General features: G+C 47.0%; 1 protein-coding gene across 13 annotated transcripts in view; it reads left to right on the top strand.

The window, feature by feature from the left end:
* The first annotated feature begins 3,595 nt into the window (after window positions 1-3,595).
* The window catches only part of CTNND1 (catenin delta 1), a 58,504-nt gene continuing 46,168 nt past the window's right edge, over window positions 3,596-15,931 (top strand). For 7 of the 13 annotated variants that reach the window (XM_048855072.2, XM_048855063.2, XM_048855066.2 and 4 more), the window contains exon 1: window positions 3,597-4,138. The gene's annotated coding sequence lies outside the window, so the exon portion shown is untranslated. Of the gene's footprint in view, window positions 4,139-15,931 lie in introns of all 13 variants that reach the window. The other 6 variants (XM_048855073.2, XM_048855064.2, XM_048855062.2 and 3 more) reach the window with 2 other exon arrangements.

Below are 15,931 nucleotides of genomic sequence, written 5' to 3'. Positions count from 1 at the left end.
CATGTCGGGTCAGCTAGGGAGCCCCCAGGAGCGGAGCCCTCATGGCGCTCAATATATGACCCTGCCGACCCAACCCCTCTTTAGTTCCTTTTTACCGTCCGTGGCGGTGTTGGAACTGCGTTTTGCTTGCTTGCAAGTGTTCCTTTAGCCTATTACCTAGTCCTACCCAGTTTTTGTTTTAGTAGTCAGTTTATTGTTATCTGTAGTTAGTATAGACTTGGTGGGTGGGATTGTTTCTCCCCTCACCCTGCCTTGGGCTTCGGGGCACGCCTGCATTCTACAGTGAGCGCAAGAAGCCTTTCAGGAAGTTGAACCAACTGTTTGTAGCTGTGGCAGACCTGATGAAGGGGCTTCCGGTCTCCTCACAACGCATTTCTTCCTGGATCACAGACAGCATCCATACCTGCTATGACCTGGCCAAGGTCCCAGCCCCCGCTATTACAGCCCACTCGACACGAGCTCAAGCCTCGTCCTCCGCTTTCCTGGCCTAGGTGCCCATCCAGGAGATCTGCAGAGTGGCAACCTGGTCCTCAGTGCACACGATTACCACGCACTATGCCATCACCCAACATGCGAGAGAGGACACAGCTTTCGGCAGAGCGGTTCTCCAATCAGTGATTCCTTAACTCCGACCCCACCCCTGTGGGAGAGCCTGGGAATCACCTGATTGGAATTGATGTGAACATGCACTCGAAGAAGAAAAGACGGTTACTCACCTTCTTGTAACTGTTGTTCTTCTAGATGTGTTGTTCACGTCCATTGCATTACCCACCCTCCTTCCCCTCTGTTGGAGTAGCCAGCAAGAAGGAACTGAAGGGGGGTCGGATTGGCAGGGTCATGTATTGAACGCCACGAGAGTGCCACTCCAGAGGGCTCCCTAGCCGAACCAACGGGGGCTGCTGAGGGAAAAAGTTTCCGACAACCGTGCATGCGGCGCTCGCACACCAGATTGGAATGGAGGTGAACAACACATCTCGAAGAACAACAGTTACAAGAAGGTGAGTAATTGTCTTTTTGGAAATAGGTGTCTTCAGATGGATTAGCTGTAGTTTTCCAAACCAACCTGTTGTTTTTTCCTGCCAATGTCTCTTGTCTCTCTAGATCCCTTTGTAGTATTTCTCTACACTCAGTGCTGTTTTAAACATTCTCCAGTTAGTGCCTCGTCCTACTTCCCTTGAAGCCAATGGGAGCAGGATTAGACCCCTTTGTGTCATCTGTTGATTTAATTGGCATACTATTTACATCTGACCCCTTCCAGATCTTCATGAAAGATATAATTCGCACAGGGCATAACAGAGATCCCTGCAGCATCCCATTAGATGCCTCCCCAGAAACTGATATTCAATTGTTTATCATTTTCTTTGCTTACAGTTATTCAGTGTACATGGTCTTGTCATAGTGGGGATTTTCTGAAATCCTTCCACCATTGTGCCTAGTACTGGTGACCTCTACTAGGCAGGGTGGGCGTGCCAGTGTAGGTCAACCACTAGTGATTTTACCACTGTGTCTTCTAGACCTGCTCTGAGCAACGTTAGACAGAACAGTGATGAAAATGTAGCAGATGGCCAGTCTACACTGGTGCTTTGATATTACATAAGCAATATAAGTCAGGTTCTCAACCTTTTTCTCTCTGAGGCCCCCCCAACATATTATAAAAACTCCATGGCCCACCTCTGCCACAACACCTGTTTTTCTGCATATAAAACCCAAGGCTGGCATTAGGGGGTAGCAAGCAGGGCAACTGCCCGGGCCCCATGCCACTGGGGAACCCACAAAGCTAAGTTGCTCAGGCTTCAGGTTCAGCTCTGAGTGGCGGGGCTCAGGGCCCTTGGCTTCAGCCTCATGTGGTGGGGTTTCGTCTTTCTGCCCTGGGCCCCAGAAAATCTAATGCTGGCCCCACTTGGCACCCCCCTGAAACCTGCTTACGGCCCCCCAGGGGCCCCTGGACTCCTGGTTGAGAACCACTGATATATGTTGCAGCAGGCATCCAGAGCTTGTAGGAAAGAGATCTTTATTGAGCATGCACAGTGGCCAGGGTTAGGTGCTAAAAGGCCTATGTTTGTCTGGTAGCAGATTGGCCCAGCTTGCATGCCTGAGCCCCTGGTGTCATACCAAATAAATTTGTTAGTCTCTAAGGTGCCACAAGGACTTCTCGTTGTGTTTACACCAAACTAAAAGTTACTCCTGAAACCTGACCCTCTTTTTTCACTTCCATTCATTGTTCTGCACCCACTGTTGCTAGCCTTGGTGGGAGAATTTCAGGAAATCCTCAGTGTAAAGGCAGTCCATGAGATTGGTGTTCCTTAGCCAGGCTAACAGGAAAAAGATCACATGGTAGGAGTGGTAGCTGGTACGGACAGGTCACTGCTATGAGGAAGCTCACATTGCTGGGACCTGAGTCTCCTCTCACTAATACCAATTGTATACAACTACTGCAGTGAAGATGAGGTAAAATGAGAGGAGTATCAGGTCCCTGGGTGTTGATATGGTACTGCTACAAGGAAGTCCTTGCTTCTGGAATCCCAGTTGGCACTGATGGGGGATTTCTGGCAGAAAGCAGTGCTCAGAAGGGAATGTGGAGAACTCCCTTGGTTTAAAAAACAGAATAAAAGAATTTGCTTTAAAATGACAAATGTGTACGATCTGCCCATTGATTCAGATATATGGCCTGATCTTTCTCAAAAGTATTTAGGCACCTAACTTTCCTGGTGCATTAGATAGCATTAGATATCTTCCAGGTTAACACTCTTTTGCAAATGTAATCAGAGTAAACATCCTTTAGGACCCTGATGAAGGAAAACTTGTTGAAGCTTTTGTCTCTCTCCTGATTGGTGGTTTGGAATTTACAAACTGTAAATTGGATTAAATTAGTAATACAAAGCAAAAGAGCTATTTTCTTCAGTGATTTGAGAAGGAGGAAAGTAAATTCCTTACCCACTCTAGACTTTTAAATCAGTTGCTTAATTGCTAGCAAAAGCCACTGACTGAAAGAAAACAAGAGCTGATTGCAAATCCCCCAATCTGGGCTCATATAATTAAAACAAAAACAGCAGAATCAAGGTTGAATTTCAAATCCCAAATTCTCCCTAGATCCAAACATTTCCCCACACATCTTTTGTACCATCGTCTTTCCTCCTTTTCACATGATTCTTGCAAAGATGGAAAACATATAAATAAAAAGCACAGGAGACAAATAAAAATGAAGATATTTATTCTCATTTGCAAACAAGCAGAGGAGGTGAGTGGGAGAAAGAAACATACCGATCAAAAGAAATTGGACTGTGAATTGCATATCACATCAATACATTTATCATTCTGCCAAGCCTGTTTTAATCTTCTTTCTTGCAATTGATATTTGTAATATATTTTTATTTATTTTGTTCCCTTCCCCCCCCCCAAAAGTTATTTTCTGCCCTCTTCCTTTTGTTGGTTTTTCCCCCTTTTTTCTTTTTTTTCGTTCTTTCTTTTTTTAATATTCTACAATAAAGTTTTCTATTGGATAGTGCCGGTTCCCGCATTGATGTCTGCTTCCCATTGGAGCTTCGCAGAAGCTGACATCACTTAGGGAAAGAGGGGTTGGGCGTTGGGCTTGGTTGGAAAGCTTAGTTTATTACCATCAACCCCGCCAGCTTGTCTTTGGCTGGGTCGGGTGCAACTTCCATTTTAGGTGTTGGATCTGAAAGAGGAGGCGAGGGGGAAAAAAAAGCCAGAAAGGAAGAAATAGCAGCAGATCCCAGAGGAGAAAGAGGTGGAGGAAAAAAATCACTACGTTGGCTGCTTTGCTTTTTTTTTTTTTTTTAAACCAACACCACATTTTGGCAGGGTTTTGCCACATGTTTTGCCTCTTACATTTCCTTTAGAGATTTGTTGGAAAAGTCCACGTTAGAGTTTTGGGCGTGTGTGTTTGCAAAGAGACCGTAAAAAAGAGTCTCACGTAGGGAAATTTTTGCTGGAGACTGACATTGTCATCCTGAGAGATTAGAAGGGAAGTTATAGGGCAGAGGAACAGCCGCACTGACAACTTTTATTTATTTTTGCTTTTATTTCTTCCCCCGGTACTTAAAAAAAAATCCCACAAGGAGGAGAAGCAAACTTATAGATCTCGCCACTGCAGCTCCTGAGAAGGGAGAAAGCCAGGGTAAGAATCGTGTGGTTTTTGGTTTTTTGTTTTTTTTGTAAATTCATCTCGTCTCTTGTTTTAACGCTTGTTGTTCACTTTGGTTTTTTGTTCCTTTTGTACTACAAACTAACAACTTCTCCTGGGCTGAGTTGCTGGGAAGCTGTTGTTTTTTGTGGTGTCTTCTGTGCAGGCTGGGGGAGGAATGTGATTGGGGTTGGAAAGTGGGTTTTTGGTTTTATTTGCTCCCTTTAAGATATTAATTTTAAAACTTTGGGAAACTGAGTTGTAGGGAGGTTTTGCAGTTGATAAAGTATTTGTATTAAGCTGTATTCTGGTTGGGAGTGTTGCGGTCTATTCTCTATGTCTCAGATCCACACTTTCTGCTTGGGTGGATCCCATTTTTTCCCCCAGGTGCAGTTGGGTGGGGACCTTTCACCTTTTAGTCTTCTAAAAAGAATCCACGTTGAGCTAGAACCTCTTTTTAATGCTGAATATGGGGGGGGGGAGTGGGTTAAAAGATTTGGAAAAAGGGGATATTTTTCACAGATTCTAAGTTCTAATCAACAAGTTGAGGCGGGTGAGGAATGACTTCGTCTTAAAGCCTCTATTAAGTGTGGAAATCTAAACCCGGTTCACATTCTACGCCCGAGACTTTGCTTATGTTAAAACTTACTGGAAGAAAGCAAAATTAAAAAAAGCTTTAAGCAAACTTATTTTGAAGCAGTACTTTAGGAACTCCGAGTCTAATAGACTTTTTTGTAGTCTAATGTACTTTTTTTTTTTTTAAAAAAAAAAGTTGTTTCCCTGTAACTTTTCTTAGACTCCTATGTTTAGTCTCTTGGAAGCCTGTTGAGGATTGGGGTTTCTAGATGCTACTAAGAAAGTGCCTATGTAGCCAGCTCACTGGGAACTAGGACGTTGGGCTAGTTTCTAGTCCCGAGAGTCGTCATCTGTAAGCTTAACTCCTCCATTCAAAACAAAACAAAAGCCTGGAATTCGATATGGCACTAATTGCAACAAACTGGGGCGGAGAAACAGTCTGTGCTACTGTTAAAAATTATTATAGGAAGTTTAATTTGTCTCCTAAGCATATTTTTAAAAACATACTTTCTCTTCTCTTTCCCTCACTTTGCTGTGCACAGATTGTGATGTCTTGTTATATTTAAGGCTTTTGTGGCCAGAGATCCTGGGGGAATATTCCAGGTGGGGGAAAAAAGCAGCAAGCAGTCTAGTTTCTGGAAACTTGTTAAGACCCATGCCCTGCATCTAAGCACCTGTATCTCTTCTCCCCTCACCTGAGGTTTTGGTCTTGGGTGCATCAGAGCAAGAAAAGAGGGTGTTCTATTTAGAGAGTGGCTAGAGGACAGGTTTGGAAATGGTCTGTGGGTTTCAGTGATGGCTCATGTTCTATTTAGTACCCCTCATAATTCTTCTCTTCCCCACTCCTTCCCTATCTGGATTATAAAGGGTTGGTGTAAGAGGGTAGCTGCTGTGAACAACTCATGGTGTTGGCTGTAGTAGCCTTTCACAGCCAGGGAGCCCAGAGGAAGTGCTCTGACAGCTGGCAAAAGAACACGGGTTCTGAAAGTAGATTCAGAATGACTTGATGTCTCTGCTGGGTGGCTGTGAGTGGTGCGACTCTTTGCTGGTACTTCCCACCCCCAAAACTGGTTGCAATACCCTGTTCCTATGATCAGTCTTGTGGCCTATCTGTAGGGCCTGGAGTGTGGCCTTGGGCTCACTTATTGCCTTACAGCATTGTCTAACCCCCTCATCCTTCTCCTCTCATGCTAGGAGTTATGTTGGCTGGTTTCTGGGGTGTCTGAGATTTGAGTGAAGCATGTAACCTTGACCTCTCGTCCCAACCCCCTCCCCCCCCAAAAAGAAAGAAAAAGAAAAAAAGAAGTAATCTTTCTGTGCCAATCTCCTAATTCTGAGCAGGAGCAGGAGAGAGAATGCATCTCTCTTTGGACAGGCATTTAATGTTGGAGTAAGGGGCGGCTAGCATTGCAAATGGTATCCTGCTCTTTCCCCCTGCAACATAGTTCCCTTTGTTAAAGTAAGGGAAGTTGCTTATGTGTGTTAGAAGCAGGGAGTATTTTGGGTGTGGAGGCCTTTCCTGGGGGGTATCCGGGCCCAAGGTTATATGCTGTGATGCCTCCCTAAGATTTTGGCCTGTGGAAGGGGAGAAAGAGTTGGGAATTGGGATTAGGTGTGTGTGAGGAACCCTATGCAGACTAGACTAAAGCTGGCCAGGGCAGATCTCAAACTGTTACCTCTTCCTAGACTCTCCTGTTATCTAATTTGCCTCCTCCTTTGTTCTTGCAGGGAAGGGACTGTGCCTCTAGGGAGGGTCAAAACTGCGAGGTGGAGCCCATCTAGCATTGCCCCCCCCCCCCCAAAAAAAAACAAAAACAAAAAACCCCACAACGCCACAGACTCCTGGTAATGTGGCAATTTATTTATTATAATCTAATAATAAAAAAAAAACCCTTTTTCTCTGGCTCAGTCTAACCAGTGACATTGAAATGTCTCCAGTAAAGGAAAAATCCCACAGCAGCCCACTCCCAAGCGTGCTGGGTGCAGCTGGCTATTTTTTTCCCTTGTATCAGAGGGGTAGCTGTGTTAGTCTGTATCCACAAAAATAACGAGTCCGGTGGCACCTTAAAGACAGTTAAACTGTTAAACTAACAAACAGTCTTTAAGGTGCCACTGGACTCCTAGTTGTTTTTTTCCTGCTTTCATTGGCAGCTCTCGTCAAATAGCAGTACATCTCTTCCCTCCCCACCCTGCCCCTTCTGTGCCTCTTGTTCTGAGGGACTGTTGCCATTTATTGTACAAAGCCCTCTTATAGAATTGGGGCTGTCATTTTTTTTTTTTTTTTTTGGTGTGTGTGTGTGGGGGGGAAGTAGTCTTGAAGGGATTCTGTTTTAGGTATTTATATGGCCCAGATCACCATATATCTGAGCCTCTTCCAATTTTCAATGTATTTTTTTTTCCTCACTCCCAACCCCCCAGTGAGGTATGGCAGTGCTGTTCTCCCTGTTTTACAGAGTCTCTCTGTGCCTCAGCTTCCTAAGTCTATGGCAGAGCAGTGACTTGAATCCTGGTCTTCAAAATCTCAGGCTTATGCTCTACCCACAGGACCATCCTTCCCCTCCAGGAAGGAGTCTGTCGGTCCCTTGAGGTGCCAGGATTCAGCATTCAGGCTCGATAATGTCTGAATACCTTGAATTCCATGGGTTCCTTAATAGTAGGATAGAGGCCTTGAACGCTTCTTCCATCCCCCTCTCTTGCTTTGCTTGTAGTTTTTGGCTGTTGATAGGATGGAGCATCACTGGGCACCTCACTGAGCCCAACCAGAAGCGGGATTCTTGGATCCTTTCTGTGCTTCCAATTCATCACTTGGAACAGGACTAGATATGGCTGTAATAATACTTAGCCTTTCCCTAGTGTCTTCCATCTGAGGCACTCAAAGCATTTTAGAGACACTAAACTTAGTCTCAGCCCCTCCTCAGTGGCAAGAAAACATGATTGTCCCAAATTTACTGATGGAGAAACTTGAAGTACAGTGATTTCACCAAGGTCACATGGTGAGGTGGTGGCAGAACTGGGAACAGGTTCTGTGAGTCTTGAATTCCAATCCCTTCTAACTATAGGAATATACATTTTCTGTATTGTCCTTTCCTTCAGCTCCCCAAAGAAGTTGCTGCTTTCCTGTTTATGGTGGAGCAGGGGATTAGAACGGATGCAGACTCTAGTTTTCAGGTCCACTTTCAAATTCAGACTGGGCACAAAGATGAACTTGGGGCTCATCCTGTTCATTTCACCCCCTGCTCCCCAATGCACATGGTTGTGTACATAGCCAAACCACAAAACCTGGTGTAACCAGCTTTCTGCTCAGAGGCACAAGTCTGGAATAGCAAAGGGTAATGCAAGGCAGAACTGAGGTGCATTGAAAGAACTGTTGGTGGGTGAGATAGGAGCTGGACTGGAATAACAGGAGTGCTTTAGGGAAGAGTGGGGAAGCCAGCATGCTGTATGCCCTGCATACAGAGCTGGTTCTAAGCAGATAGCAAAGTAGAGGAGACTGTCACAAATACTTTTGCTCACATGCTTAAAAGCAGTTTTGAAGCTTGTCGTCCTCAATGTCTGATTGAACTTGGTTGGGACCCTGTGCATGCAGATGACTGACCTTTCCTTGTGCGGCGCATTCTTGCGGAAATCTTACAAGGAGCCTTTCTGGAAGGGTAGGAAGAGGAAAACAACTGGCTTGGTGTGTGCTGGACAACTTTGCTTGATTCATGCAGGTTTTCTATGATATGACTAGCTGCCTCCCCCTAGGCCTGGATGCTCTTGTGCAGTTGCTGTGGAGCTCAGGAAGCTTGATCTAGAGGACAGGGCTCAGTCATGAGATTCAAGTTTTATTTCTGGCTTTGTGCAGTCTACCCTAAGGGAAATTGAGGCATAATCTGGAAAAGAGGAGTAGCTCCCTACTTTGTGGGGGTTGTGAGGTTTAACTCAATGTTAGTATAGCAGTTTAAGATCCTTGGACAACAAGTACCATTTATGGCTGCATCAGTAGATGTGAAGCTCGATGGCTTCAGTGAGCCTTTATCCTGGAAGAAAATGACATCCTTTCCCATATAATTTCTTTAACAGCCTCAATTGCTAACAGTGATAGATGGAATCAGCCAACAGTTTGGGTTTCTAAATGTACAGGTATGTTAGCTAATGAGATGATAAAACTCAAACCCGTTGGCTAAAATGGGTAGCCTCAGTTGTCCTGTGAAACTGCTCTGTGCCTTTCATAGGGCTTGACTCTCTGAGGTACTCAACTATGGCTTGGAGGACAAGAATGTTTTCTGTAAGCATAATGCTATTGAAAAGGTCGGGATTTATAGCCCCTTATAACCAAAGTCTCCTGGATCCACATGGCAGACACAGGCCTGGCATAGCAGTAAAAGCTACTGCCTTTGTGTCTCAATTCTGGGCTTAGATTGGACAATCCCCCTTCACATGTAGGGGGAACTCTTGGCCCAGCTAGTCCTTGGTTAGAAGACCCACAACAACTGGGGAAATGGTGACCAGTTTGTGTGGACACCTGTCTCACTAGGAAATGGGCTGACTCCCACCTGCTTTCACATAGGCCACCAATATCTACTTTCAGCCACTGCCAGATTGGAACCAGAGCTCCAACAGACTTTTCTGGCCTCTTCCCACAGTGATTCACTTGCCAGTAGTGGTTTAGTGAAGATGGTTGATGTTTCTATTGAATTTTGCTGCCAGGGAGACTTGTCCTGAGTAGAATTGTTGATCTTGTTAACCAAAGCATTTACTAAGTTTCTTGTGTTCCCTTGTGACTGTGTGTCTTGGGTGGGGACAAGGCCTGGGGTTAGATGTGGTTATTGACACCACATGGTCATCAAATCTTGGACAACAGCTTTCGGTTCCTCTTAAAGGAGAAGATGAATTTCCCCATTGGTGATATCACTTCTTATTTAGTGGTCTGTATCAAACCACACAATGAAGAGGGAGGGAACTGAGGGGGTGGCTGTAGAGGAAGAGAATGGTTGCTTGTGCTGCTTAATTATCAGGCAGTGTGCCAGGAGAGAGGAAGAGACACTGAGCTTTTAATGGGGTGCCATCTGTGCTCCCACCCTTGCCCGTGTGCAAGGAATATGGACAGGTGTCTGTACCCTGATGCTCACAGTGGAAATTCTAGGTGTGAACCCTGGAAGCCAAATGTGATCTTGGTCCTTGACCTCTTAGGCCTGGTCTCAACCTAAAACTTAGGCTGACCTAGCTATGTCACGTACGTGTGTGTGTGTAAAAATTCACCCCTCCTGAGAAACCGTAGCTAAGCCAACCTGAACCCCAGTGTAGACACCACTAGGTTGATGGAGGAACAGCCTTTTGAGGTGGTGGATTTACTACAGTGATGGAAGAGGCTTTTCCGCTGGTGTAGCAGGTGTCTGTGCTACAGCAGTACTATAATAAGCACTTCTATGTAGACCTACAAACTAAGGGTATATCTGTCTGAGCAAGAATGATGGGAGGTATCCCTTCCCTGCTCTTACGGTTGTCTTAGTAGTGTAGGCTCCAACACTGCCCCCCTCATGTTGTTAAAAACAACTATTAACCATATCTTCCACCATGATGGCTGGTGTAGAGGGCCCTGTGTTGGCAGACCCTCCTTGGTGCAGAAACTATTGCTGCTCGTGTTGCAAAGACTGGAGTGGTGGTGTAGCACAGCCTTGAAGATGGTGTGGTGGGCATACCAGTGCAGGGAAAGAATAGCCTCTCCTCCAGCAACTAGAGCAGTCTGGCAAAACTTGGGAATTAGAGGGATATCTGGGGTTTCCCTTAGAAGGTAGCGCACTAGGAAACCAAGCAGCATTTGCCAAAGCTGCAGTGAGACTGTCTTTGCACCTCTTTTAAAATGGCTGTTAATGTTCCAGGACAGGTGAAAAACCACTTCTGGATTCATGCTTAACTGTATCCAGTTGACTTAATTTGGAAGTCCACGTGTTGGGATGGGAAATGGGGGATGTTGGTGTTAGTCCATTGGCTAAACACGTTTGGACAAGACTTATCTCCATCTCTTCTTTCCCAGCCCTGGCTGCTCTACCCCAATAGAAGTAATACCCATTGTGGCAAACCCTGCTCAAAGTTCACTGGCTTCCCTCCACCAGCAAATCCTGGCTGTAGGAATCTGGAAGTCTGATTGAAGTCTGCTGGCATATATCATTCCCTAGCATGCTCTTTCAGCGGGCAGCTATTTCATAAAAGTGGGGGTTGGGAAGAAATGGTGTGGACACCACTTCTCTGCCCACTTCCTTCCCTTCAGATTTCTCTTCTTCTTGTGGCTGTTGCAACTGCAGAAGGGTTATTGTGAACAGATACCACATGCTTCAGGAACTGGTGTGTGGATCTCCACCCCCCCCCCCCCCCCCGAGCTTAGGTGGCCTATAGTAGAGGAGCTGTGGGTGGCCCAGGAGTACACTAACAACATGGAGGCTGAATTCCCATCCTGAATAGGAGCAGGAAAGTGCCTCTAACCCCAGAACTTGGGAGGATTCTTCACCAACCTCCATCTCACACTGCTTTCCATCTAATCCTTGGGTCTCTCTAATCAATGCAGGGAGCAAAACAAATCTTGTTGCTCCTTGATGAGACTCTTGTCTCATCTTGAACCCTTAACTGGGGAACCTCTGCACCCTATCCTCTCCTCCACTGCTATCCCTACTCCTTTTCTCTTAACTGAGGGCTCTGTCTAAGAGAAAAGTGGGTTATCTCAGCCAGAACGACAGTGTATGGATAACTTCTGCGGGTGGGTGTGTCACATCAACCTGAGAAAATACATAACTGCAAAGGCCTCTTTCCTTCACTAGATCAGTAGTTCACTGATCTCGTTTGCATGTTTCTGGCATGCCCCTGCCCTGTAGGAGGAGTACATTCCTCAGAGCGTGTTGCTGCATGCAAAGCTGGTGCTACTACCTAGCTATGTGATGTCAGACAGGTTGATTTTTGTCTATGGGGTAAGGGGGAGGGTGAAGCGAGTGACACTTTCCTTTTATGAACTAAAATCCCATATCAGGGGGCCACTCCCTGGAGGGATCCTCTGTGATGTGGAAACAGGCTTGGACTCCAAGCCCCACCTCCTTTGAATGCTCCCTCTTGTGACTTTAATTACCAATGTACTGTTACTGGATGTGGTCCTTGGGAGATTACATCAGACTGACAACAAACAGGAAACCTTCTCTCCCTCCCCTGAAGCCTCACCCTGTTTCTGTATCCAGTAAATGGCCTGGTTGGAAGGCCACTCTGCTGGTCCACAAACACCTGCTCTGTGGCCAGTCTGAGAAGGGCTCACCTCTGTGTGCAAAACAGGAGATGTGGCTACAAGCCAGGTGGGGAGAGGGTAGAAGGAGGAGGGTCTTCATTGTGCCCTTGCTCCCCAAATTTATGCTGTCGGGAACAAGCATAGGCATTCACTTGCAGCTGATCAGCATCCCAGGTTACAACTCCTAGTGCTTCACCGCTAGCATTTCCTACAATGCCTAGTATGGGATTTCTCCTCCCTTCTCTGCCTCCCCCGGGTGCTTGTGAGGTTAAGTGGGAGGTGACACCAAAACTGGGGTCATCCACCAATGATGGTTGGACATGAGGGGCTGCACATCTGACAGATGCTTTTACTTCAATAAAGTGAGAGGTTTAAGGAGGCTAGTAGTAGGTGGAAGTGGGACATACACTCCCCATTTGTGAGTAACTCCAGTGAGACATACCGTGGCACTAAAACCATGTGGGGGCATGGTGCCAGAGAGGATACTCCTGTTTCAGGTGTGAGTGCACTGCTCTAGCAATGCAAGGTGGCTATTTAGTGTGCCCTTTGGAGAGGGGACATTCTCCAGTAAGGGGAGGTGGCCTTGTCTGGCTGCCCATTGTTCTGAGGGCATGGGTGGAGAGTTGGGTAAGTTTAGTGAAGAGATGACCCTCTTTGTTGGCACCTGATGTAGTGGGTGAATTAAACCACTCTCGCTCCTTCTCCCCTTGTGCAGATACCTTGTGGCAGAGATGGTACTGTCTGTGTTGCCTTGGTTTATAGTTCAATGTCTGTCTTCCCATTGGTTCCAGGGAGTCTCCTCTCTGCACTTTGGGGGATGCAGGGAGCAGCGCTTAGCAGGACGTTGTATTTTGTGCCTTTCCTTTCCCGCAAGGTTCTATGTCACTTCCTGTCTGATCAGGAAATATTGGTTTCCTTCCCTTCTACCTCTGCAGAGGGCAGAGAAAGCTGTTGGGGGTGGGGTGGGTGGGGGATGGATGGGGGAGGGGATATACAGATGCAGTTCTGGAGAAAGGTGTTGGAGCAATGGCCCATGGATAATGGAAGTCCTCCAGCTTTGCTGTGTGCCCTGGGGCAGGTAGAGGTAGGGCAGTGCCAATGCTGTTGGAGGGATGGGAAGCTCTCTACCCTGTTTGCACTGTATTTTTGTTCTCTAGCATTCATAATAATGCCATTCAGTCCTTATTTGACTAGGATAGACAGGTCCTGTTCAGGTCTCCTTCCCTCTGCCCTCATCTCAGTTTGCTGATGCACTTTAATCCTGACGTGTGGCATCCTGTTATTCCAGTCCTCGTCCTTGCTCACAGTCAGTTACATGTAATTGTGAGCTCTGGTCTCAAATACTGTGCCAGATGATATATTCGCCAAGATAGTTCTATTTTTCCTCCCCTCTATGGGAGGGGGTGTGTGGGCATAGGAGCAGTTGTGGATCTCAGCAGGACCCCAGGGTGGTGTGATATCTGGTAGTACATCCGTGGTGTGAAGAGCTGTGAGCGCCCACTACAGCTCCACACCCCCAGGGGAAGGTGGCTACTGTTCCAAGTTGGTGAAGTGAATCTTCCCCTTTAGGGGTGATTCAGTCTTTGGCTCTCATATCCTGCTCCTCCAATTGCTTTCCTTACCCAGTCCTTTCTTTCATCAGGATTTCTAAATCTGTCTCTGTGTGTGTACGCATGCTCAGTTGGAACAAGGGGCATCCGATGAGGTCATGCTGAATTGAGCTAGGTTTCTTGTACCATCTCCTTGTGATACCCTTTGTGACTGGAGCTGTGAGTCAGCTTGTGAGTGTACCTGAATGGGGGAGGGTAGGGAGGGAGAGGAGATTTGGCAACCCACAGAACATCCTTGCTTGTATCAAGCACAGCAGCATGGTTTGTGTGGAAGGCAATTACCACCTCACTGTGCAGATTTCCCTTTCCTGGAAATGCTGTATTAGACTGATTTCAGCAACTCCCTGCCCACCACTCCCACACACAACATGACTTCAGCCTCTCTAAACCACCTGCCTGTTTGTTCAGAGTGGTGAAACAGGAGCTCAATGAATTAACTGGTAGGGTTTCATTTGAGGAGATGAGGGCTGGGCTCAGAGGAGGAGGTGCATGTCTGGGTGAGGGAATGGGTAGAAATCAATTTTGAAAATGTCTTATTTTTCCAGCTGTTCAGCAGTGGAGGGTGTCCCTCTGTGACTTTACTTTCCATTTACAAAGTTCAACTGTAGGGCTTTCCGAGAGGATCAGTCATCCTTCAGTCAGGATGGTGGCAGAAACGTGCTCCAATTCCTGCAACTGCTGTTCTTCTGGGATCTCACTTAAGATCCTAAGCTAAATCAAAGAAATTCAAAACCCCTTTTCTGGGTGTCTGATATGGACCTTAAAGGCGGATAGGAGCTATGGAAGCTTTACTGTATAAGGCAGTTTGCCAGTGCATCGCAAGCTGTGCAGTGCCCCCTGCAAATCGACTCCCAGTTCATCCTATTTCCCTATGTGCCTTCATGTGTTCTCTGATCCCTCATCATACCAGATGCAGGGTAGCCCTCTGTATGCAGGGTACAACAGTTGGTCAGATTATCTCTCTTGTGCTGCAGCACCTTATTCTGCTCCATAGCTGTGTGGATTCCCCTATGTCTGCAGCTGTGCTGTCAAAGAGGAAATGGCCTGAGCCCAGTAGGTGGGATGTGGGGAGCACAGAGGGTTGAAGACCAATGGTGGCAAGTGAATGGGGCAGGAGTGAAGTCCATGTAACTTTGGCATCCGCCCACCAGCTGAATCACTTTTCCTTCTGGCTGCTTTGCTCAGACTTCCCATATTGTCCCTATGGCTCAGTGCTAGGCAGCAGTTGTGACTGGCAGAGCTATAGTCTTGGGATGTTGGTGCCATGGGGACATCTTGGTACGTTCTGTCCAGGTGCAGTCCCTCCACCGGCGATGTCCCTTAAACTAGACTGTCCTCATTAACTGGTATTTCCAGTGTGATATGCTACTAGTATTGCAGCATCTGCTGTGGGTCCTCTGCAGAAGAGTCTGCTCTAAATTCCCTCTTAAGTGCTGTGGCTCTGCTAGCCTTTCCCATCTGCTGCACTCTTACTCTCAGTGTGAGAAGGCCATACTCCTGACTGGCACGGTGTTGTGTTGTCACCAGGGATCAGCCCTCCTCGCCCTGAGGGACTTTGCTCCCTTGCAGCTGATAGGAGAGGCCTTATCTGTACGAACTTATGGGGCCTCTGTTTGCTGTAAAGCAGTGCTACAGAGGCTGTGTGGACTTTCCCATTGAGCATCTTTTGAGGGGTGGGGAGAGCAGGGAATGAAGGCAAGGGACATCCTAACCCGTAGGGAGATGGAAATGTTTTTTCAAGGCTGTAGGAGGAAAAGGGCTGAAGAGCCTCAAGGCTCCTCAGGGACAGGGTTCTAACCCAGAGCTGTGCTAGGAGGAGGGGTTTGAGCATGGGATCTGGGGTTTTAACTAGCTTATGTTCTCTGCTGTCTCATAAGGAGTCCCTGTAGGCACAGTGGCAGGAGCTGTTGAGCTGAACTGTAAATCTGTAACCTTCTCCCTGCCCCCAACCCCAGAGTCCCTGATTCTTTACCTGCTATGCCTGTTGTGAAATGGCCTCCTCTCAGGCTGGCCCTAGGGGTGTGCGTGGGGGGGCAGTGCAGTGGGGAGGGAAAGGCTGTTTTCCTTGACAGGGAGCTGCACTGGGCGAAGTGGGAGTTCTGGCTGGTGATTGGCGAATGGGCCACTCTGGAATGCTCTGGCCCATTTCCCAGAATCCAGCGCTTTCTGTTTGTTTGTTTCTGAGCCCTAGGTCTGGTGCTACTGTGACAGGAAGTGGAAAAGCTGGGAGGGAGGGGGAGAGGGGAGACGTTTGCCTGTGTGCCTGTGAAATCCCTTTGTCCCCAGAGAGCAGCTCAGCCTCAGCTGCAAATTCCCACAGAGAAGAGAGCTGCCTTTGTGCTGCTAAAGTGTTTC

The sequence above is a fragment of the Caretta caretta genome, chromosome 6 (assembly GCF_965140235.1).
Source record: "Caretta caretta isolate rCarCar2 chromosome 6, rCarCar1.hap1, whole genome shotgun sequence".
NCBI classification, from domain to species: domain Eukaryota; kingdom Metazoa; phylum Chordata; order Testudines; family Cheloniidae; genus Caretta; species Caretta caretta.
Note: the sequence above shows the minus strand (reverse complement) of the source record. Positions and strands in the feature narration are given on the sequence as shown.